The sequence below is a fragment of the Arvicola amphibius genome, chromosome 8 (genome assembly GCF_903992535.2).
Source record: "Arvicola amphibius chromosome 8, mArvAmp1.2, whole genome shotgun sequence".
NCBI lineage: Eukaryota > Metazoa > Chordata > Mammalia > Rodentia > Cricetidae > Arvicola > Arvicola amphibius.
The window spans coordinates 78910259-78933768 of NC_052054.1; the positions used below are offsets into that span (position 1 = coordinate 78910259).

The 23510-nt window shown below is 49.2% G+C and overlaps 1 protein-coding gene across 1 annotated transcript in view; it reads right to left on the reverse strand.

Moving 5' to 3' along the window:
- Sipa1l3 (signal induced proliferation associated 1 like 3) overlaps positions 1-19432 on the reverse strand; it is a 204163-nt gene extending 184731 nt beyond the window's left edge. Inside the window, 1 exon segment of the mRNA XM_038340138.1 lies at positions 19308-19432. The gene's annotated coding sequence lies outside the window, so the exon portion shown is untranslated.
- Between the last annotated feature and the right edge of the window lie 4078 nt (positions 19433-23510).

Below are 23510 nucleotides of genomic sequence, written 5' to 3' on the forward strand. Positions count from 1 at the left end.
CATATGTGTACCTCAGCATGTATGTGCCCACACGTGCATGCGAGGACACATAAATAAAACAAATGCAGTGACTAAAGTGAAAAAGAAAACGACGGAGACAAACTGCAGTCTAGCGGCTGCAAACATGAGAAAGAGCTGCAGCTCCTCAGTCTGGATCAATCTGAGAATCGTATTAAGTGAAAAGCACGGCTTCAAAAAAGGCCTACATATGTTTCGTCTCATTTTGGTTTTTGAGACAGGGTCTCAGAGTGTTGCCTCAGGCTCCCAATTACTGAGATTACAGGCATGCACCACCATGCCCAGCCTCAGGAGGTAAGTTTTCCAAAGAATGAGAAATTCAAGACCTTGGCTGCCTCTAGAAGGGCAGGCAGGTGGTATATGGAGTTGTGATCAGTTCTTGGGTCCACAGCAGACTAATGGCTGCCTGTTAGTAGTGCCATACACTTCTTTCCTTTTTCTTTTCCTTTTGTGCTTTTGTTTGTTTGTTTGTTTTTTAAGACATAGCTTCTCTGTGTAGCTTTGGAGCCTGTCCTGGCACTCACTCTGTAGACCAGGCTAGCCTCAAACTCAGGGATCTGCCTACCTCTGCCTCCCAAATGCTGAGGCTAAGGCCGTGTGCCATCACTGCTGGCCTGTGCCATACATTTTTGCTTATATATTGTGCATTAAAGAGTATGAAGTTTCCTATTTTTTAACTGGATACATTTAGGTCTGAGGATGTAGGTTAGTAGTAGTAATGAGCCTGCCTAACATATGGAGGAAGGCCTTGGGTTCCACAGCCTAGAACTCACTCTGTAGACCAGGCTGGGCTCAAACTCACAGGAATCCACCTGCCTCTGCCTCCTGAGCACCGGGATTAAAGGTGTGCATCACCACTGCCTGGCTAAAACCTCAATTTTTAAACAAGGTACATCTAGGTCTAAGCACCAAAAAAGCTGCTGTCGGATGCACCAGTGAAGGGGCGGGGTAGAACAGTGGGTAGTTTCTGGTTTTGTTTGTTTTGCTCTCACAAGTCCGTTTCAGTAGGAAATGTTTCTAAGCTAAATAAAGCCACATGGCACAGAATTCAGTTCCTGGTCTCCCGAGCCACACAAGAGACTGAATCAACCCCATGACGCCATCCCTGGAGGACGTACAGCAAGTTACTGAACCAGCCCGTGTCCCTGCTCCTCCCGCTGAGAAAGAACATGGTAACAGCATCCACTCCAGGGGACTCCCATGAACACAGGTGAAGCCTTGTCTGACTTCGGTATCTAATGAGAAAAGACCTAAGCAATAGGCCAAGGCCAGCAGATGGCCCCGCAGTTCACTCCAGGGGCTCACTTCCCTGATCCTTATCAACATCCTAGGAAGCCTGTGTTTGGCTGACCCTAAGAACTTACTGTCATTGATAAATGAATGAATGCTGCCTCGGTTTATGCGACGCTTCTGTGACTGTCTGGGCACAGCACTTGCATAGCACCTATCTAACATGTATGTCTAGTTCTTTCCTTATTGATCCTTTGCTCAGAATAGCATTGTGCCCTATAAAACTACATTTCCCAGGCTTCCTTGCAGTAGAAGTTTCCTGTCACTAAGTTGTAACTGAAGAGACACAAGTAGAAGCCAGCTAAGGATTTCAGGAGAGGTTCTGCCTTCCTGTAGCTGAAGGACACGGGGCAGCGAGCACAGCAGGTGTCTTCTGACAGCACTGCAGACGTGAAGCTAATGGAACCCTGCTCTGGTCCAGTGAGGAAACAGGCCCTGTGGTGGTGATCAATGTCCATGCGTGAACCCCGACAGGGCGCTCTCCCTGGAACTCAGTTCTTGCATCACCCTCCTTCCATGGGTCTGTGCAGATTCAAGGATTCATTCGCTTTCCCCACAGAGGGAAGGAGGAGAGATAGGAGCTAGCTCTTGCCCTAAGCCAGACGACCTAAGAAGCCAAAAGGCAGAGACAGTGCTGCACGCCTGTGACTTGGGGTAGACAGTGAGTTCTAGGTCAGCCAAAGCTGTTCCCACAAATACAAACAAGCAAACAAAATAAGAGGCTGTTGTCATACAAGTCTGGCTGACGACAAATGGATGATCCTGAGGCCACACAGAAATATGGACACAGTCATCTCAAGGGACATTTGAAGAAAAACCATCTGGGATATTCCAGCCCCATGTACCCCTGACATGCAGCCACACAAGACCCACTGAAGAGCCATCCCACCCAGCTGAGCCTCAGCCAGTGACAGATGCATGAGAAATAATAGTTGACATTGAAGACATTCAGTTTGGGGGATGTCTTATTGGGCAGCAGTATCATGATGACACACACATTCCCAAACTGAAGTACTCGCGAACACTGAAGCGTCCCAAGAGACATCTCTCCCATATTCTGATTTCCAATAAAGACTATTAATAGGAAAGAACATGACCCCTCCCCTTCTCTCTGACTGTGTCATAAGTACCCATTAGGTACAACTAATCTGTATGAGGATGATGTATCTATTAATCATTTCTATAATTAAAAAGCATTTAGAGTATGTGGTTCATCACTTCCCTGGGCTTGGTGAGAACTCTCAGAAAACACACCTCCTATCTGGACAAGGGGCATCATTATGCTACTATTACTTCCTATTCATTCTCAAAGGCCTACAGAGCTGAAGTTAAAATAACTAAGCAGGTCTGACACCTGTGAGCTACTTAAAAAAGGTTATCAAGCACAAAAATAACTTTGGAGAAAAAATTAGAAACAAAAAGAAAGCACATCAGTAACATCTAGCCAAATAAATGATGGCACACCCACCACTATGTGTCATGAACATTCAAAGAGTGTGTCTGGAGTAGGCATGGCTCAGTGGTGGAACTCTTACCTAGAATCCCCCAGTAAGGGGCTAAGGTCTCAGTGATCTTGTGAGGGGCTGGGGCATGACTCAGAGGTAGAGCCCCTGTCTAGAATCCCCCAGTGAGGGGCTGGAGCATGACTCAGTGGTAGAGCTCCTGCCTAGAATCCCCCAGTGAGGTGCTGGGGTGTGGCTCAGTGGTAGAGCCCCTGCCTACCAGTGAGGAGCTGGAGTTGTAGCTCAGTGGGAAAGCACTTGCCTAGAATCCACCAGCAAGGGGTTGGGGTTGTAGCATGTTGAGGACATGCTAGAATAAGTTTTTCCAGATTTTTATTTAATATATATGAGTGTCTTGCCTGCATGTATGTATGTGTACCATATGTGTGCTTGGTACCGCAGAAGCTAGGAGAGGTCATCAGATCTCCTGGGGTAAATGATGGTTGTGAGCCACCATACCAAACCCAGGTTCTCTGCAAGAGCAGCCAGTGTTCTTAAACACTGAGGCAGCTCTCCAGCCCCATCTTTTTTTTTTTTTTTTTTTTTTTTTTTTTTTTTTTTTTTTTTTTTTTTTTTTAAGAAAAGCAAACTGGAGGAAGAATACTGGAGGATTCAGAAATATTTCCATATAGTACTGCTGTGTGTGAAAGCAAAATGCAGGAAAATAAGGACTGTATTATCCCTAATAGACTAATACAGTTCTCTACAGCACTGTGTGGCCATGGAGAAAATACCCTTAGTTTTGGGAAAGTGCCGACAGTGCTTACTATCAGCAGCAGTGAGGATGTGGGACGAGCTGAAGTGGAAGGGTGCTGACTTGCAGGTGAGGTAAGGAGGAAGGGGAGGGGAGAGCTACCAAAAAAGGTCCAGACAGAAAATGCTCAAAAGGAACTTGAAGTCAGCTTATAAACACCTACCGTCTCCACTCCCTTCACTTTGCGTGTCTTCTGGCACATTAGATGCCACCTGAGCTCTCTTTACTGTCTCACTTACACAGATGCTATCAATTAGCACCATCTTCAGAAAAGGCAACTAAGGCCCAGAGTTCAAGCCGTGCTGGGACTCAAGCACGACAAGAAATGGCGTTTCCTCAACGTATCCCCAAATGATGCTCCTTGGAGCTTGAGGGCCAGTGAGTGACCTGTTGCCACAGCAGCCTCCACACTGCCAAGGCTCTGAAGGGTAAGGGCACACAGCTGTCACACGGGGCCCATGAGGTGCCTCAAAGCCTCTAGCTGCTGGGGGGAAACCAGAGAGGGCCACTGACCTTGCTCCCTGCAGAGCCCCAGGGAAGCCTGCCTGGGGTGTTTTTATAGCATCGACTGCCACTGCCCAGAGCCAGAAACTGAGAATGTGTCGGTGATGACACACACAGTCGGACTCCCCGAACTCACCGTTTAATTAAAACCTGCTCGCACGGAGCACGGTTATTGCCTACTAAGGCAGAGAGAGATGAGCCGCAGCTGGCCGGATCACTCTTATTTCCCTTGCCTTCTGCCACAGAAACCTGGAGCTGTGTGGCCTTTCCACATGCACTGCAGATATACACATGGGGCCTTCCGCAAATCCTCTTACTGAAATCACCCCAACGTTCTCTAGCCACACCTCCTCTGTCAGGCCATGTGCCCAGAGTGCCCAGATGAGCCACTGCTGATTCCACGGCTGCAAGCCTAAGGGGCTGAGGACCAGGCTGAAGGCCAGGAATTCGGCAGCTTGAGGCTCAGAGAGACCCCAAGAATGGCTGCATGACCACAAAGAGGCAGGTGTATAGGCCACTCCAACCACTGCCATGGCTTTTTGGAAAGGCTGGTACTCTAGCAAACCCCAAGTGAGTGCAGCTAGCCACCCACCCTCTAGCAACGGGGCACCTAGGAGGATAAATTCATTCATCTCATGACAAGCACTGTTCTAGAAGGATGTTGGCTTACATCGAGCCAACAGTTGGGAAGAAAAATCCAGTGGAGCAGGAAGCTCCAGGGTGACTGAGGAAAGCATCCAGGGGAGAGGACATCTGAGCAGAGTCTGGAGGACAGGGGTGGCTTTAGAGCTAGGGCCTGAGAATGGCTGCGTGACTATGGAGGCAGGGGGACACGGCACCACAACTGCTCCACAGATTCCCAGGCAGAGGCTGGACAGGGAGAGCAACCCCCACCCCACCCCACCCCTGAGCCGGAGTACAGCAGGTGGCACGGGCACAGGGGTTGGAGGAGTCGGGACACTGCGATGAGAACTCAGAGGGTGCTGCGGCTATATCCTCTTTCCCGAAAGGAGGAAACTGAGGCCCAGGGAGGGAACAAGATCCACAGGCGACCACAGAGCGTGTGTGTGCCAGGCTGCGGTGCCCACAGCCCTGGAGCCGGCCTCCATTTTCTTCTCACTTCCTCAACAGTAGCCCACCCCTTCCTCGGCGTGAGGGACAGAAAGGCAAACATTTCATGGGAGAAGAAGGGGGTTGGAGAAAGGAAAATTAAAAAGCCAGTGCCTAATTCCCACGAGAAGAAACACATTATTAACTTTCTCTAGAAGGCGCTACCAAAGTTAGAAGACATGGCTCACCTGCCAGGCGTCCCAGAATGCGGCCGTGGTCACAATGCTGGCAGGTGGCTACGAGGTTGGCCCCAGGTGTGGCTCCTGTCCCCGGCTTTCCCTAGGCAAGGGCCACCTGCCCCAGCTCCCTAGACGGACCTGGGGTGGTGCCTCCGCTGGTGCTGTGGGTGTCTGGAATGCGGAAATGGGAACCAGCCGTGCCAGCTTCTAACAGCGACTTAAACGTACTCAGCTACCGGAGTTCCCCAGAGATGGCTGCTCTCTGCACACAGCCACATCCCCAAAGGGGCTGCTTTGCCAGTGTTCCCTTTGGGGAAGGGAAATAAAAGGATCCCTTACTCATCAGACACGTGGTCCTGGGTCTGAATGAGTTTGGGAGAAAGCTTGGTAACAAAGCTTGCCTGTTACCTCCCATTCAGGAACAGGCCACCTGTTGAGGCCGAGCCAGGGCTGGATCAGTGCCACAGCATCCACTGCCCTGCGTCCAGCAGCTTCACTCACAGCCTTCCCACCCACAGGTGGGCCCCTCACCTCTGCAAACGTGCTAGCTGCAGAGGCCGGAGGCTTAATGATTAAACCTGTGGCGAGCCTCTTCCAGCCAGCCTGGGGAGCACAGCTCTGGGAGAGGGCTGCTCTGAGCCCTGCAACCTCTCCAGAGCCCCACAGGTAGCCTCTATTCAGAATCACCATCCCGCCTGTTTTACAGACAGCGTTGAATAGAAGTCACATGATGGAGGTCACACAGCAAGGGGTGTTCACCAAGCAGTGAGGTTCACAGGTTTCAGCTTTGACCACTGTGCTAATCTGCCCTTGTAAAGGGCAGTACCCATCCTGGGATGGGGACAGTCGTTAGTGACATCACAGCTCTGGTCCATCAAAAGTCTCAATAATTTATGACTACAATCTCAGCATTGGAAGAGGGAGGCAGGAGTTCAGGGTCATTCACAGCTACATATCAAGTTCAAGACCAGCCTGAGCTACTGAGACTGTCTAACAAAACAACCAAAACAACCACAACAGTTCACTCTCGTGTTATCACAAGCTGCTCACACCTGAGCCTTCAAACTGGAAAACAACTGGCTCACATTTATGGCGCTTAACCTTTGGCCATGTGGTGTAGATATTTAAAGACTATTGCTAGGTCTGATGGCACCTTCCTATAACCCCAGCATTTGGGAGGCTGAGGGAAGAGGTGGTGCTCCAAGTTCAAGCCCAGACTGGCCTACAGCAGTAGACCCTGTCTCAGAAACCAAAATTAAAAGGGGAGACTCTTAGCACTTTCTTCACCAAACAAACAAATTAGAATGTGCATTCTGAACCAGACACCGCGGTAAGCAAGAACCATGCTGCTCTTACCTGGAGGGGCCTTTCAGTCGCCTGACAATAAACCAGAAAATAAAAAATGATGTGACAACCGTCCACATGCACTGGACGCTGACTGCTGTCAGGCCGTGAGGCATAAGCACTTCACACGATTTCACAAGCCTCAAACTGCGCAGACATGGAAACGGACACTGTGGGGCCATGTGGCTTGCCCAAGATCAACACGGGGCCAAGTAGGACCCAGAATTTGCTCACAGGCCACGCCAGCCACATTCCTCAGCCCCGCTGCAGCCTCTCAGGGCAACCACTGCCCACAGGTAGGGAGTCATAGGAAAATTCCATCTATAAAAGGAATATTGCTTTTGGAGATGGTTGGGGATGGGGACACATCAGAGACCAAATCTTGAGCTGGCCACTGGCAATCTGCATTTGAGTCTCCTCTCACCAGCCCTCCAGCATCCGCAGAGCTCAGCCGCTGTGAGAAGCATCTTGTTCAGGAGTGGGAGGGAGCAGAGGGAGCCCCAGGTGGTTCTAAGCCCTGTGAGCTGGCAAAAACTATGCACATTTAGCCGGGCGGTGGTGGCGCACGCCTTTAATCCCAGCACTCGGGAGGCAGAGGCAGGCGGATCTCTGTGAGTTTGAGACCAGCCTGGTCTACAAGAGCTAGTTCCAGGACAGGCTCCAAAGCCACAGAGAAACCCTGTCTCGAAAAAAAAAAAAAAAAAACTATGCACATTCGCCCCCAGTGTTGCTGCTCGACTGGAGTATCCCTAAATTATCAGACAAAATGTTTGGTAGCCAGCACAATTAAGGGTTCCTAGAGTGCAGGGACTATGCAGAGGTTTTCAAGGGTGCACATGATTAAAAAGCCCGCAGCTGAGTAATTACAAATCTGGGAAGTGCAACAAGAACAGGAAAACGCAGGGCTTCTCCAGACGATGCACTCATGCTCTCGTCTGTTCTGAGCAGGACTCGCTCCCCCAGCCCAAAGAGTGAACCCTGATTGGCTCTGGCCTTTGATTTGTCCAGACAGGGTTCTGTGTCAGGTAATTTGTCTAATGCTACCCCGAGAGACCTAAGAGGAATCGGGGTGGGGCTTAAATGAAAGGTTTCTTCACTCTTAAAGAGACATACAGTAAGAGCTGTCCTTACCTGCTGCTGGATAGGGCCCTTACTGGGTGTGCCAACTAGAGCGTAAACAGCTATCTTGTGACCATGAGCGGTACAGTCGGTGGCGGGGTGACACAAAGGAGCAGGACTTGGTCCATACACTTTGAAGAGCTACTGTCAACCTTCGGGCTTTTTGTTCTATAAATCCTACTTCTAGCCAGTTTCATTGGGGCTTCCTATGACGGTAGATCAAGGAGTCTCAAAATGTGGTTCCTGGACTCAGAGCCCGGTAGCTCCTGGGGAACTGTTAGCGTGCAAATGCTCACACTGGGCCTGGAGCCCAGGGCTTTTGGACAAGCCTAGCTGTCTAGCTGGCTGTGATTCCACAGGCCTGAGAGCCCTGCAGGAGCACAGGATGCTGAAAAGTTACTGACCAACATCTTCTAGCCCTTTGACCCCAATCAAGTTATTTAAATTCTATGAACAGGGATAACTGGGTTTAGCTGGACAGGTTGATGGGAGGCTTGGCTAAATAAGTCACTGCCCGTGAGGTACCTCGCACCGTGTCCGGTACACCGTAGACACTGAAGTCTGCTGTTTGCTACTGCTGCCACTACCATCATTGCTGTCAGCACCAAATGCATGCCAACTTCCTTCCCAGCTCTCCCAAAGCTGGCTCTACCTCTGATACATTTCTCTTACCCTCAGGAACCAGTCCTGTGTTTTGGGGCTCCGCAAGGACCTTTCTGGTTGGTATAAGGGTGTGGCAAAAAAGAGCGGGAGAAATAAAGGCTTTTCTTCTGCCTCTCTACACTGTGGGTCCCAGGCCTTTTCCCATGGCCTCGGCCACTACAGCCCCAGCAGGTACCATGGGCACTCTAAGCTCAGGCACCAAGATGCAGAAGGCTGAACACTGACCTGCCAAGTCCAGCAGGGAAGGACTCTTGTCAGGCTGGAGCCACAGCTGGCCAGGGGTTCTTAGTGTGGGGTGTCAGGGACACAAAAGAATGAGACAGACACAAGAGGTCTCATCTCTGGCCAATAACCTTAGGACAAGAAGGAACGAACAAAGGCCCCTTGCTTCAAAAAGGAAACTATTAGACCAAGCTTCAGAAAAACTCAGTGTTAAATCATTTTTGATCAGCAGATAAGCAGGTACCTGAGCTTAGAGTGCCCATAGTACCTGCTGGGGCTGTAGTCAAAACATATGTTACTTTGGAGAAGAGGTTTTGCTTTTGTTTCCAAAGGAAATGAGAGACTGTGGATTCATTCTGCGTTAAGAAAAACCAGGTTAGACCAAGGAAGACCCCCTGAGAAATCTCTAATAGGAGGAATGGTTCAGGTGTCTGAGTTCTACATCCAGAACAGTTCAAAGACTGCTGCCTGAGATGATCCAGCCTCACAGGATACTCCAGTCAGGACTTGATCATAATTCTAAATTTTCTTTAGGTCCCCACAAGATTATCAGCACCCCAATCAGCAGGAAGTAGCTTGGAAAACTATGCCCATATTCCCAAAAAATAGATTATGGATGTTTGCCTTTGTTTAGAACGTTAGTTGCAAGTTGTTATGGATATTGGTCAGTAGAAAAACTAAACAAAGGATATTAGATTCAGAGTTCTTGTTTGAAAAAAATGGGGAGAGGTGCTGTGGGACAATGGTCTGTACCCTGTCACTTGTATTATTTTTAATAAAACGCTGATTGGCCAGTAACCAGGCAGGAAGTATAGGCGGGGCGACCAGGCAGGAAGTAGAGGCATGGCAACAAGGATGATGGGAAGAGGGAAGTTTCTGTCTGCAGTCCTGACCCAGCAGCAGAGGAAGCAGGATAACGAGATGTGACTGCCTCGCCGAAAAAAGTACCAAGCCACGTGGCTAACACAGACAAGTATTATGAGCTAATATAAGTTATAAGAGTTAATAAGAAGCCTGGGATACTAGGCCAATCAGTTTATAATCAATGTAGACTTCTGTGTTTCTTTGGGACTTAACGACTACGGGAACCAGGCAGGACAGAAACCTCAGTCAACAGAATCTGCCTAAAGCTTCAACCCCGTGTGCCCTAATATTTCATGTTTCCTCCTTGCTTAATTTATCCTCCCCTTAATATGCTAACAGCACACCGTTTATCTACTGTGTTTTTTTTTTTACAATATGTTTCCACACATGTGGGACTCGAGGAAAATTTGCAAGATTTTTCTTCTTCCACTATCTGGATTCCAGGGATCAAAATCAGGCTTGGCCCCAAACGCCTTTATCCCTTGAACCATCTCAATGACCCTTTCGTTCTAGTTTCTTTGAGATAGGTTTCATGTAGTCCAGGTTGGCCTCAACTCATCACACAGCTGAAGCTGGCCTTGAATTCCTGAACACCCTGCCTCTATTTCCCAAGGTTACAGGTGTGTGCCACTAGCCTAGCTTCACTCATCCTGTTTCCTAATCCCCCACTTAAGTGGAGCCCCACAATGGGGAGAAAAGTGAGGAACGGAGTCTGCATTGCTAGACATCCTTCGTACCTAGCACAGTTCTCATGAGAACAAGGTTTCAACACCAAAGCTCAGAAAGGCAGTGGCACACACCTTTGATCCCAGAGGCAGACAGATCTCTGAGTTCAAGGCCAGACTGCCAGAGTAAGTTCCAGGACAGCCAGAGTTGTCTTCAGGGGCGGGGATGACAGGACACAAAAATAAAAAACAAAAAACCACGTAGCTGAGGAGCTGGGCTGCCTTTAATCCCAGCACTTGGGATGCAGAGGCAGGCAGATCTCAATGAGCCTGGTGTACATAGCGAATTCTATGACAGCCAGGGTTACGTAGAGACCCTTTCTCAAAAATTCAAAACAAAAATAAACAAACAAAACAAATCTGGGTACTGGGGAGATGAAGGTACTTGCTGCCAAATCTGACCTGAGTTTGAGTCCTAGGCCTCCACGTGCACCACGGCACTCAGTGCACACCACACACAAATGTAAAACATCTGAGAACAAACTCAGGTGAACCTTATGGTGCCCACTTGTAGAACCAGCACTTGGAAGTGGAGGTGGAAGGATCGGAATCACGGGTGTCAGCCTTGAGGACACAGTTTGTCCAAGGTCAGCCTGGACTCAACCAGAAACAGGGCTGCGGAGATAACTTAGTAGATAGAGCACTCACTGTGCAAGCACGAGGGCTTCAGTTCCAGACCCAGAACCCACTAAAAAAAAAAAATCACCGTAATCCTAGTAAAAATACTGATCCCTGGAGCTGATGGACATCCAACCTGGACTGCTGCTGAATTCCTGGCCGGTGAGACCCTGCAGGGGTTGGGGAGTGGGCTGTACCTGAGGAATGAGAGTCACATGTCTCTACATGCAAGTGCGAACACACACATACTTGCACACATAAATACACACACATGAATATTAAATACCAAATGCATGGTGCCAGCATTTGGGTTTTGCCAGCCCTCAGAGCCACACCAAGAAACACACACATATACACACATGCGGCCGTATGCTGGCCACTCCTGGAGATGGAGCTTCCAACAAGTGCCTTTGAAAGAAACGCAAGGACAAAAATAAGAGGGAGCTGGGGACAGTTCGAACCTAAGGGGCTGCAGGACTTTCCACATTTCCCTCCCCACCAACACAGAGCCTGGTCTGGAACAGGGCTAGAGAAAAGAGAATCCTCAGCTAGAACAAAGAGTGCCAGCTCCCAGGCGGGATCATACCAGCTCCCCTGGCAATATCTACAACCTCCCTAAGACCTGCAGGAAGCGAAGGGGCAGCAGGAACTCTTCTGTCCCCCCACCCCAAAAACCCAGTTTGTCTCCCCTGCCTGATGCTTCTGTGAAGAGGTTTCATCACAGGCTGGGAAGTTACACCACCGAAGAGCAAACGCTACAGGAGATTCCACGTGGCATGCCCGGGGAACACTGCTAGCCTGATTTCAGGTCCCCGAGCAATGTAACAAGCTGCTCCTCTCCTTCTTTGGTCAAAAGCAGAACTAAAGGGGACATTTCCATGGCCTCTCACTGCAGGGCTGCCTGTAAACCAAAGGAGGCTCCCCAAAACCCCGCAGAGAAAAGGCTGAGTGTCAGTGGAACTGTCCTGGCAGTCTACAGAGGAGGATCAAGGAGGATATGAGGCCTCCTGTTCAAACAGGTCTTAGGGGGAAGGGGTGCGGAGCCTCAGTCAGGGGCTGGAAGAAAGGGGATCAGGAAAGAAGGGCCTCAAGAGGATCCTGCCGCACAACAGAAATGGGAAGCCTGGCCAGGGGTGCTCGATGCTGCCTGCTTTACCAAAGGACCCAGAGCCCCCAGCCAAGCACTGACTTTTACATGACGAAGAACAAGGGGGCGAAGAGCAAATAATTGTATTGTTTAAGTGGACTGAGCAGAGGCAGGGAATTCCCCCCCCACACACACACACACATTTGAGCCTGAAACACACAAATGCTGGGTGAAATCTCTTGTACTTGATTCTAACTTTTCTTGATGAGACACTTCAAACACACAAAGGTAAAGGGAGGCTATAATAAGCCCTCGCCACTCAGCTGCAACCGTTCCCAACTCATGGCCAATCTCGTTTCATCTCTTACTCACCCCCACGCGCCTGTCCGCCTCCACTTTCCGCCCCCATCCAAGCACTGTGAGGCACATGCTGGGCATCCCAATGGTCCATTCACAGGAATTTCAGAATGTACATCCTAAAGATAAGGGCTCAGCCGTGAGATCATGAGCACATCTGAAAAACTGACGAAGTCTCCTGAGTACTGCCCAATACTTATATGGCTTTTGTTATTTTAAAGGAAATGGAAGAACAGGTCCCAGGATTAGAGAAACCCCAGGCCTGGAGCAGCAGGTAACTGCTGCAAGAGCTGTAGGCTGGGACTGTAAACCCCACCTGCCCATCTGCCAGTTCATGGGTGGACCACAGGTGACACAGGCTGCGGAAGAGTCACTAACTGGACCTCAGTTTCCCCATATAGGAGATGGAAGTAGCAACAGCACTAGCCCATGGAGTAGACTGAAGAATCAAAGGCCATTTCCTTCCCCACACAGTCCCCGGGACAGTGCCTCCTCGTATGGTCAGTTTGGTCAATAGGGTCTTACTGAGCATGTTTTACACACCAGGCATTGTCAGTAGGAGGAGGTGAGTGCAAATTATCACCCTGGCAACATAACAAACTTGGGACCCACCTGCTCTGCTTGGCTAAGAGGTGCAGATCCATCTTGTCCATCTTAGGTCTCAGGCAGTTTATCTAGAAAAGAGCTCAGGCTGGGCTACAGAAGGATTTCTGGTGCTTAGATAAAAGTCAGCATTCCTCAGGAACTTGTGAAACCGGTTCCCATCTGCCAAAAGTCATTTCCCTTACCTCTGGCAGAAGGAACATATGGCTACCTATAGCTCCTATCATTATATCAAAACCCATGCTGGCCTTTAGGCTCCCTCGTATCACAAATACCTGTTATCCATTTCAAATCCAAGCTAGGATCTGGCTCTTCCCTTCCCCCAGCTACTAGTTTTCTTTATAATCCATATGATTTATCCACTCAACACTCTTACTACCCAAACTCTCTCTCCTCTTGCAGTCTTGCTAGCCTCCCCGTTCTCACCCTCTCCCCCGACCTCTGCTCCATTCTATCTCTTGCTTGCTATCTTGTGAGCGCCACTAATCTCTCCCACTCTCCCAGCCTGATATTCAGCCTGCTTTCTTTTTTCTCTGCTCTGGACTCTTCCCAAAAGCTGTGCCTCTTGATATCCAACCTAGAGCATCTTTGACAGTAGACATGATGCCATAGCATCCCATACCCACCCAATGCTGTGTGAATGAGGTACTAAATATACTTGGCAATGCTTCGCTTGTCAGACAACCTGGAAAAGAAATGCTGTGTTTACTTCCTCCATTGGGCTTTGCCTCATGAAGAAGGCCTGCAATGAGGAGTATCAGTCTACAGTGATCTCTGTCTCTCTGTCTCTCTCTCTCTGGTTTTTTGTTTTGGTTTGGTTTTGGTTTGGTTTTTCGAGGCATGATTTCTTTCTCTGTGTAGCCCCAGATGTTCTGGATCTCAGTCTTGTAGACCAGGCTTGTCTAAAAATCAGAGATCCACCTGTCTCTGCCTCCTGAGTGCTGGGATGGAAGGCGTGCGCCACCACCACCCAGCTTCAGTGATCTTATTTGTAAAATGAGTTCAATAAAGACGATGACGTCATTGGCTGCTGGTGAGTTAATTGAGGACATGCGTGAAGCACTTAGCCATGCACTTAGCAGCGAGTCCATGCTATGTGACTTTCAGCAACCAGCATTATTACTACTTTACAAACGTTAAGTAGTGTGAGCTTGGGGAAAAGAAACCCACCTTCTCCAGTGACAACTGTATTGCTTCTGTGGTGAGGCGGCTCATTTCCACCTCAGGAATCCACACTTGCTGTTCCCTCTGCCTGGAACTCCCCCAACCGCCCCCAACTCCTGACACAGCTGGTGCACTTGCTCATTCAGACCTTAGCTCACATGACTTTCCCTCCTCGGCCTGGGAGGCCTTCCCTGATCTTCTGGGCTACAGTAATCACCCCTCCCCCATCCCTCTCTACCAGCCACTCCAGCCTTTTACCCTGTTATTTTCCCCGACATACTTAAAAACCATCTGAAAGTAGCAAGACCAGCTTTGTTTTTTAAGTTCTAATCAGGGGGAAAAAATCCTTAAACTATCTGGTTTACTGTGCGTCTCCTCAGTCTGAGAGCAAGCATCTTATCTGAGCCAGGTGTGCTGACTCACGTCTGTGTTCGCAGTTCGCAGTACCGGGAGGCGAGAAACAGGAAGACTGAGAGTTCAAGGCCAGCCTGGGCTATGCTGCAAGACTTGGTTTCAAAACACAAACGGAAAAACAGAACAGAACAGATTTTGTCTGTCTCATTCATTGTTGAATCCTCGGTGCCTAGAAGAAATCCTGGCACACGGAAGATGCCCACCAGTAAATTGGTCAACTTAATAAAACAGGAACCGTGACTCCTGGCCCAGGGCCAAGAGCAGACATTTCATTCAGTCTCTACCGTAAACATTTATGATGGAAGCACTCAATGAGCACCTTACACAGTAGAGGCCATGTGGGATCTGAATCCAGAGCTGTCACCTGTGCCCCTTTCTCCTGCTAATATGAGGAAGGGTACTCCCTACTGGTGCTCCACCACGAGTCCCCACCCCGACACCAGCTGCGGTGAGACCACTGCACTGGCTCAACTCTTCTTTCCTGAGAATGTCTTCTCTTCATTCCAAGCAGCTAAGCCTCTCAACCCTAGCGTCCAACATCTTCAAGCTAGTTCAGGCTTTACAAATTTTTCGAATTTCTTCCTAGCATTTCCAATGACTGAGCCTGCAACAAAGGCCTTGGAATGGCTTTGAATTAGAAAGACTGTAAAGCAGCAACAATGGACCCCGTCCTAAAAGTGTGACACAAATTCCCTTTCCATAACTGCCCCATAAGGAAGGTACTGGTATCACTCCTGATGCTCAGATCTGGAAACGGAAGCCCAGGAGAACAAATGCCTTACCCAAGGGATTCCAACTAATACAGAATAGTATCAGACTTTGAATCCTGGCCTTATGGTTCCAAACTTCACGTTTTCAGACACTCTGCTATACTGTCCTAAAGTAGTGTGATTGCTAAGGTAAAAGAACTCTTGGCCATAATGGCAATGTTCAGTAATATAACAGTAGAATAGAGCAGGGTCTCTCCAGCTTCGAGAATGTAAGCACAGTAGTTAAATAAAGTCAGATCTGTATGTAAGAACTTGAAGAGATAGGTCCAAAAACCAAGTTACAAATATGTGTAGCTTGAGCCAGGAAGGATGGCACACACTGTAATCCCAGTACTTGGAATGTAGAGGCAGGAGGATCAGAAATTCAAGGCCAGCCCATTACACAGCAAGTGTAAGGCAGCTATCTGAGCTATAAGAGCCAGCTATATGAGACCCTGCTCACACAAATGCAGTGGGGACTGGATGTCACATGTATATGGCTTGAGCCCTACTCCTCCTTTCTTAAGGAAGGGGTAGGGGAGGAGGAAGAAACGACTGACATAAGCACATATTGACAGAGCTAAGTACACACACGCATGCACACACACACACACGCACACGCACGCACACACACGGAAGCATACGACCTAATCACCACAGCCATGGGCATCTGCCTTTTGTTCACTCTGGTAGCTCTGACCTGAGGCTACATACTTGCCACTCACAGAGTAAATGTGTGGTCATGTCAAGGGCAGGGCCACTGTGCAGTGGGAGGTGGGACGCCTATTTTCCTTCTACGCCACACATTGCCTGACATGTTACAGCGAGGTCGTCTGTCTCGAATGCTCTGGTTTTTGAGACGGAAGTTTCACCTAGCACAGGCTAGCCTTGGTCCTCCTGGCTGTCTCTACTTCTAAGTGCTGGCATTACAGGTGTGTGCCACCATGCTCAGTTTGTGTTAATTCAATCCGCTGTTCCCCAGCACACGCACTAAGGCCATGACTAGAGCAATGCTGAAAAAATAAAGTACAGATTGGTCTGGTAGCTTCCCTCTCACTCTAACAGCTGAAAACAAAAACTAAAGACAACGACGTTGTTTTCTTTTATTAAAACGTAAGTACATTTAATTTAGCCTTTGCAAGTTATTAAGCCTCAGCTTGAAAAACACAGGCAAATATATTTTACAGCTGAAAAAGGCCCCAATCTCTGCACACTCTACATTCCAGTTTTGATTTAGCACCTAACAACTGCAACATCTGAAAACCGGGCCCATGGTAACTCTTAACCCATTCTGCCCACAAGGTTTAAAAACCATTTGCTGTTGTCACCACAAGGGAGACAAACCAGGGTCTTTTTCAGTCACTGCCTTACTTCTGCAGATGAAAAATGCAAAAAGCAAGCAAACAAATAAACAAAAAAAACCCCTCAAATATAATAGCCATCATAAATAAACAAAAAAAACCCTCAAATATAATAGCCATCATAAATTCAATGAAGAACAGTTTCCCATCCTCAAATGAAATCCCAAGGACAGGTTTCTGCTACAGATGAAACCTTGCAGAGGCCCAGGAAGATCCTTCCCAGCCTTTCCCCAGTGTCTGCTGTGTGCTGTGTGTGCTGCCTTCCCACAACGGATATTCTCACGCACTGACAGAGTGCAGTTTTTCAGAAAGACAGTATCAACTCAGTTTGTCTTTGGCAGGTTAAAAACCACAGCAATGAGTAGCCTGAAGCCCAGGCCTTCCTGACACATCTGTAACCATCGCAGTCTGGCCAAATCCACATTGTTTTCTCTGGAGCACATGAGTGCACATTCTACATGTGTGTGCCTATCTATGTTCATTCTCAATGACTCAAAGGCACAACTTGTCCCAGCACTCGGGAGGCAGAGACAGGCAGATCTCTGTGAGTTCAAGGCCAGCCTGGTCTACAAGAGTTAGTTCCAGGACAGGTTCCAAAGCTAAAGAGAAACCCTGTCTCAAAAAAAAAAAAAAGAAAAAAAGAAAGAAAGGAAAGAAAGGAAAGGAAAGGAAAGGAAGGAAGGAAGGAAGGAAGAAAGAAAGAAAGAGAAAAGAAAGAAACAACTGGACCTTGTCAGACAAGCATACCCCCATAGCCATGGGGATGCATACCTGTAATCCCCATACCTGGAGACAGAAGGATTGGGAGTTCAAAGTTATCCTAAGCAATATAGTGAACTTAAGGGCAACCTGGGCTTCTTGAGACCCTGTCTCAAAACAAACAGAAAAGGCCACCACCTACAGAGGGGACAGGGAAACCTCCAACCTGGGCCCAGCGAAGTGAGCTTCTGTAGCATCCTTCTATCAGTCAACTGGATAGGGGGAGGCTGAGGAAGACAAGCAACTTCCGAGTTACTGCCTCGGGCAACTGGGTCAATGCTGGCCAGTCTGCTGTGATGGCTGGTGTCTATTGGATCAAGGAGGAGAAAGAGTTCAGACTGACATGCCCAAGAACATCCATCAGGGGACGTCAAGGAAGCGCCAGTGCGTGTGTACCATGCCCAGAGCCCCGGATTCCATCCTCAGCACCTAATATTGATGATGATAAATACAGACCTGACGTGAATATACTGACTTGGAGGGGAGGAAGTGTGCAAGGAGTGCTGAGGACAGGTCAGCACCGTCACTTCTCAGGTCCTCAGCCCACAGGATGCTCCACAACTGAACCCTCGTTGAGTAAAGTTTAAGGACCAGGGGCACTAACCTTGCACTCTGCCCTACAGGTACAAACAGGAAAAGAGAGGTCCATTCGTCAAGTGCTTGGGCTCCGTGATAACCACAAAATAGCTCCTGGAGTCAGAACGATCCTGGCAGAGAAGTCCCATGACTACCATTTCACAGATGGGACACTGAGGCTGGGAGCAAACATGTGGGGGAGCTCAGGGCTGTCATGTCACAGCCCACAGTTAGGCAGTGTCTGGGCCAGATGGAGAACATTGAAGGAGAACAATCATAATGCATTAGAGCTGCCACTCAGTGAGGGGTGGCTCAGCCTGGTGTTCCGCAAATCCTCAGAACCTTACCAGGGCTATACTGCTATTGTCCCATTTTTAAAAAATGAGGGACCTAAGTCTGCAGAAGGAAAAGCCAACTGGGCCAGTGTCGAGTACGACCCACTGGGGAGACCAATGCTACAGCCAGAACCCTACTCAGAGAGGGTCTCGACGTTCCCAGGAACGCTGAACAAATGAGAGCATTCACAGACGGCTGTGTGCCGGCAGCTGTGCAGCATTTTACACGGCGAGTTCTCCTACATCTCCAAAACAGCTCTATGAGGTGGCTTCCGTTGAAACCTGCAGTTTATATTTAGGCAGGGAAAGGGAAACTAAGGCACAGAAGGGGCGAAGTTAGCTGCCCAAGGTCACACAGCCAGCCGGCGCGTGGTAAAAACCTAAATTTGAACACAAGTCTCTCTGCTTCACAAGCAAAAGCTCTTATCAAAATCATCTCAGTTAACAGCAGCTCCTCTGCACTGAGTGTTAACTATGGACTCGGGTCTTTACATGCACATGGTCAACTAACTGGCATCCAACGCAATGTGCAGTATCTTCACCTCATTTCTCCAGGAGCTAACAATAACGCAAACCCGCAAGAAGTATCTTCAATGTGAAATGCCTTATTCACCAGATCTCAACCGCTCAAAAGAATTACCAGCAAAGGACATTCTCGTTCCCCGTTTTACCGAAGGCAGAAAAAGAGGTTCGGCGCGGTTTTCCCAGACCGCAGCTCCAGAGAGGCAGAGCTGAGACGTGCTCCCACGGCTCCCGGACTCCAAGCTCTTCCCTACAGTGCCGGGTTGCACGTCTGGAAAGTTGAGCCATGCGGGCACGAGTCCCGCCGGGTACGGAGTGCGTGAGTCCCGGCGCTGCCGCCCCCCACAGCCGATGCCCACACCCGGCCGTCCGCCTGGTCACCCGCCTGAGCTGACCCTCGGGGTCCAAGCAGCCACCAATTTCCCACCGCCCTTACGCGAGACTGCTCCTGCATCCGGAACCACGTACCTCGTCGTCCCGGCTGCACGCCCCGCGGGCTCCTCGACCGCGGCGTCCGACACCGCGCGGCTCGCTAGAGACGCCGCCAGCTCCAGTGGCCCGAGTGACTTCCAGGCTGCCCACTTCCAAGCCGCTTCGCGCGAGGCCTCGTGGGAACTGTAGTTTCTCCCTGAGAAGCAGCGCGCTGAAGAGAGCCTGGCGCGCGGGGGCTGCCGGGAGTCGTAGGCGTACCACCGCACCGCCTTCTGGGAGTCGTAGTCTACAGGACGCTTCGGTGCAGCTCCAGTCTCCCGAGGACTTCCGCAGCCCCGAGGGGCGTGAGGCAGGGAGGCGTGTCTTGTGCTCGCTCCAGCCCGCGAGCCTCGCTCTTTACCCTGCTCGACCGGTTTCTCCGTTCTCCCAGCCGCGTCCGCCTTCTCCCTCTGCTCGGGGAACCTTCGCCGTCCCTCTCCACAGGGCGGGAGTCTATTACCCCGAGCCTGCGAGCCTAGGAAGGGGTGGGTAGACCGGAGCTGTGCGCTAGACCCCCCTCAGCGCCGGGCGGAGCGGGACGGCGGCGGCGCGCCCTCGCGCACGCGCGCTCTCCGGCGGACTCGGGCCTGGGTAGAAGCGGGGGTGGGGTGGGGGCCGTCGAGGCGGGGGTCGAGGGAGGAGGACTTTCCTTCCACCCCCCTTTTGGAACGCGTGCGCGTGCCAGTGTGCACACGCGCTTGCTCTGGTCGCCCGGGTCAGTCCGCCAGGTGCGGGGCTGCGGGACTAACCGTTCTGTCGGTGGGGTCCTCCCTCGTTTTCAGCGTTGCTTTCCCGGTCCCCTCTAGGTCTGTTCGTCTACACAGGAGCCCCCGGCTGCCGCCAAGCTCGCTATCCCTTGTCGGGGAGTCCTGTCGCAGGTAACAGGCGCGGCTCCTGCCTGAAGGAGGCAGACACACCCACCCTCCCGCCAGCCCCTGCGGATTCCGTGGAGCCAGAACGTGGGGACACGGCTCCTTGTGTTCCTCTCTCCCTCCTAGGAGGCTCCAGACCTGTCCCCGAGACGGGAGCCGCAGAATCACGACCCGTAGAGGCTGCCTGGCAAGCCTTTTCTCGTCCATTCATTCAGTTCTGACACAGTCTGAGGGTAACTAGTGTTTGTTGAGTGCCTACAGCCTGGGAAATGTCCAGATTTAATCCACTCGCTGATAGAAGCGAAGATTCGACCTTAAAAACAAACAAATAAAAAAAAAAAAACAGCAAAACGATATTGCCGCTATCACTCCATAAGGGTTTCTAAGGCAGTGGACTAGAATTGCACAGCCCTCTAAACCCCATGCACAGCCTTTCTGCTTCAGCCTGTTTCCTGGGAAGTGTTCATTATAACATGATGGGAAGCACGTATTTCTTCTTACTGGGACAGAACAGAGGGATCATTCAGATGCCCATCCATTCAGACAAAAAAAAAAGTCTTAGACATCTAATCCAAGTCATTGTGATCTCCAGCAGTAATACCTATCAGAAATAGCTACTTTAATTTTTGAGACCGGGTTTTGCCCTGTAATTAGCGGGCCTGGAACTTTAGAAGTAAACTATGCTGGCCTTGAACTCACAAAGATTGCCTGCCTTTGCCTCCAGATGTGACTGCACCCTGAGTTCTGGCCACCCTGGGCTACAGAGATAGAATTTGGGGAGGGGGCATAATCTTATATAAAAACTGAAGCCTATCTCCAGTTAATGGTTGCTAGTGTAGAGACCTTTTCTTCAGTGTTATGGCCAATGGTAAGTTGCTCATACCCATGTAAACCAACCATCAACCTTGCTCTTATGAGTAACTAAACCTGATGGTTCACATAAATAGATAAATAAAATAAATTGTACATGCAAAAATTAAAATGAACTTTAATAATGAGCCTTGATACATTAAAATGTTGATTGTAAATATGTTTGCTGTTTCAGTTTGACAAGCTAAGTAAAAATATGAGACACTTAAAGAAGCCATTTGTGGCATGGATTGTTTTAACAAAAGGTTGGAAACTGCCCAATATTTGTTGACAAGCCAAATCCAGTGAGAGAGTCTAATTTCAGGACTTGGGGAGTGGAGGTAGGGGCATCAGGAGTTCCTTGGCTATGTTGCAAGGCTGAGGCTAGTCTAGGCTATATGAGACCCACACACAGGCCAATGCCCATTAATGGGAATGAGAAAATGATGGGTTATAGACCCAGCATCTGGCAGCTGTTGAAAAATGAATTATAGCTCCACATCATATGAATTAATCTCTAGTAGAATAAGAATATATACTGTATACAGCATGTATGTAGAAAATGTATACTATACTTGTGTATGTGCAGAACACCTTTAGAAGGATACAGACAGGACATAGCTAGGTGACCTTTGTGAGTAAGAAACAGGACAGGCGACCAAGTGTGAAACAATGACTTTTGTTTATATGGCCCTTAGAATTCCAATATATTTTCCACGTTCATCTTAAAAAGTTAATTGAAGCTAAATAGCTAAGTCACAGTCCCATCCTAAGAATTAAATAGGGGCTGGGAAGATGGCTCAGAGGTGAAGAGCACATACATTCTTTCAGAGGACCAGTCTCCCGCACTCTTGTTGAGCGTTTCCCAACTGCCTGTAACTCAAGTTCCAGGGATCTGACACACCCTTTCCCAGCGCCCCCCTCCATTACCTACATTCGTGTGCACATGCCTCCACCATTACACAGGCATGCACAAAACTTTTCAAAATAAAAGTAAACCAGGCTATGCTAGCACACACCTTTAATTCCAGCACTCAGGAGGCAGAGGCAGGCAGATCTCTGTGAGTTTGAGGCCAGCCTGGTCTACAGATTGATTTCCAAGACAGGCTCCAAAGCTACACAGAGAAACCCTGTCTCGAAAAACCAAAACCAAAACAAACAAAAGAATTAAAACAGTATTACTAAATGCCTCTGTTTTAGTTACTACCGTTAGCTCCCACTGTTCAAAGTTTTTAACACTTGGTAGCCTTGTTAACTGCTGGGCACCATTATTCCCAGGGAACTACACTAACTCTTCCATTCCCTGGAAGCTAGCCCACTGTCCAAATATGTGTGAAAGTTAAGTGCCTTCTAGCCCTTTGGATCTACCAACAGTCCAAGAGTCGTGCACCAAGACCCTGTGGACAAACTTCAGTAATACCAAAGAACAAAGAAAGCTAAGGGGACCTTTCTAGTCTTGCAGTCAACTATTATTTAGGCCCTTCCAGTCCCAGTTGAGCTTCCTACACTCTTGTTTCCAAGTGTGAAACCTGCCTGGAATGCAAGGCCTTTTAATCCATTCGGGTTCTATCTCAAAGTATGGAACAGACATCACCCTCCTTTTGGGTGGTCACTTGTTATATCTATGCATAGTACTTGGTAATCTTCCTTCCTAAAATTAAATCGCATGATAGCCAGCTCCTCAAGAGATTGAGGCAGGGGACTGAAGGAAGACCCAGTGGGGGTACAGTGTAGGTGTGGGGCTGGCCCACAGGTTGTTCAATGGTGTGCAGGATTGGAAGCAGATTGCCCTGGCTCCTCCAAGGTGGCCAGAGGGGAATGGAATGGAAGACGGTGCAGAAGCTCGGTGTGCACTTGAGAGTGCAGAGAGAACCAAGAAGCCGAGGCCCAATACCAGTCCCCAGTAACTACCCTTGAGTGGATTTTGGCGGGGGGAGGGCAAGAGCTTCCTTATTATGGGCTGGAAGAACCTCCTTATATGATATAGATAAATTCAGAACTGTAGATTGGCTCTTAGTCCTGATGGAGGCAGCAGAGTGGAATGGGGTAGGGTCACTCACATCTCAATCCTGGCTGGCCTAGAACTCTCTGTATAACCCAGGATAGCCTAATACCCAGCCGTCATCCTATCCTGCCTTAGCCTCCCAAGTGCTGGAATCATGGGTCATCTTGAACACGTCTCTCTTCTCACAGACCCCCACCCACTGGACGTTTATGTTCTGCCTGCTGCTTCCTCTCAGGTTCAGGCTAGTCTCTGTGCAAATACGGGACCTAAACTTAGCCATAATGGGAATTCTGCTGGCTTTGCTTCAAAAGATCCAAGCCATTCTGATTGTGAATTCTGACAGCTTTCTAAACCAATGGTCCTCCACTTTAGCGTTTAAGCGATCAGCTAGGGAGCCTGTTAAAAGCCAAGTTATCATCGGTCTTATATAGGAGTTTACAGTGCAGTAAAAGCTGGGGTTTGAGCAGAGAAAAC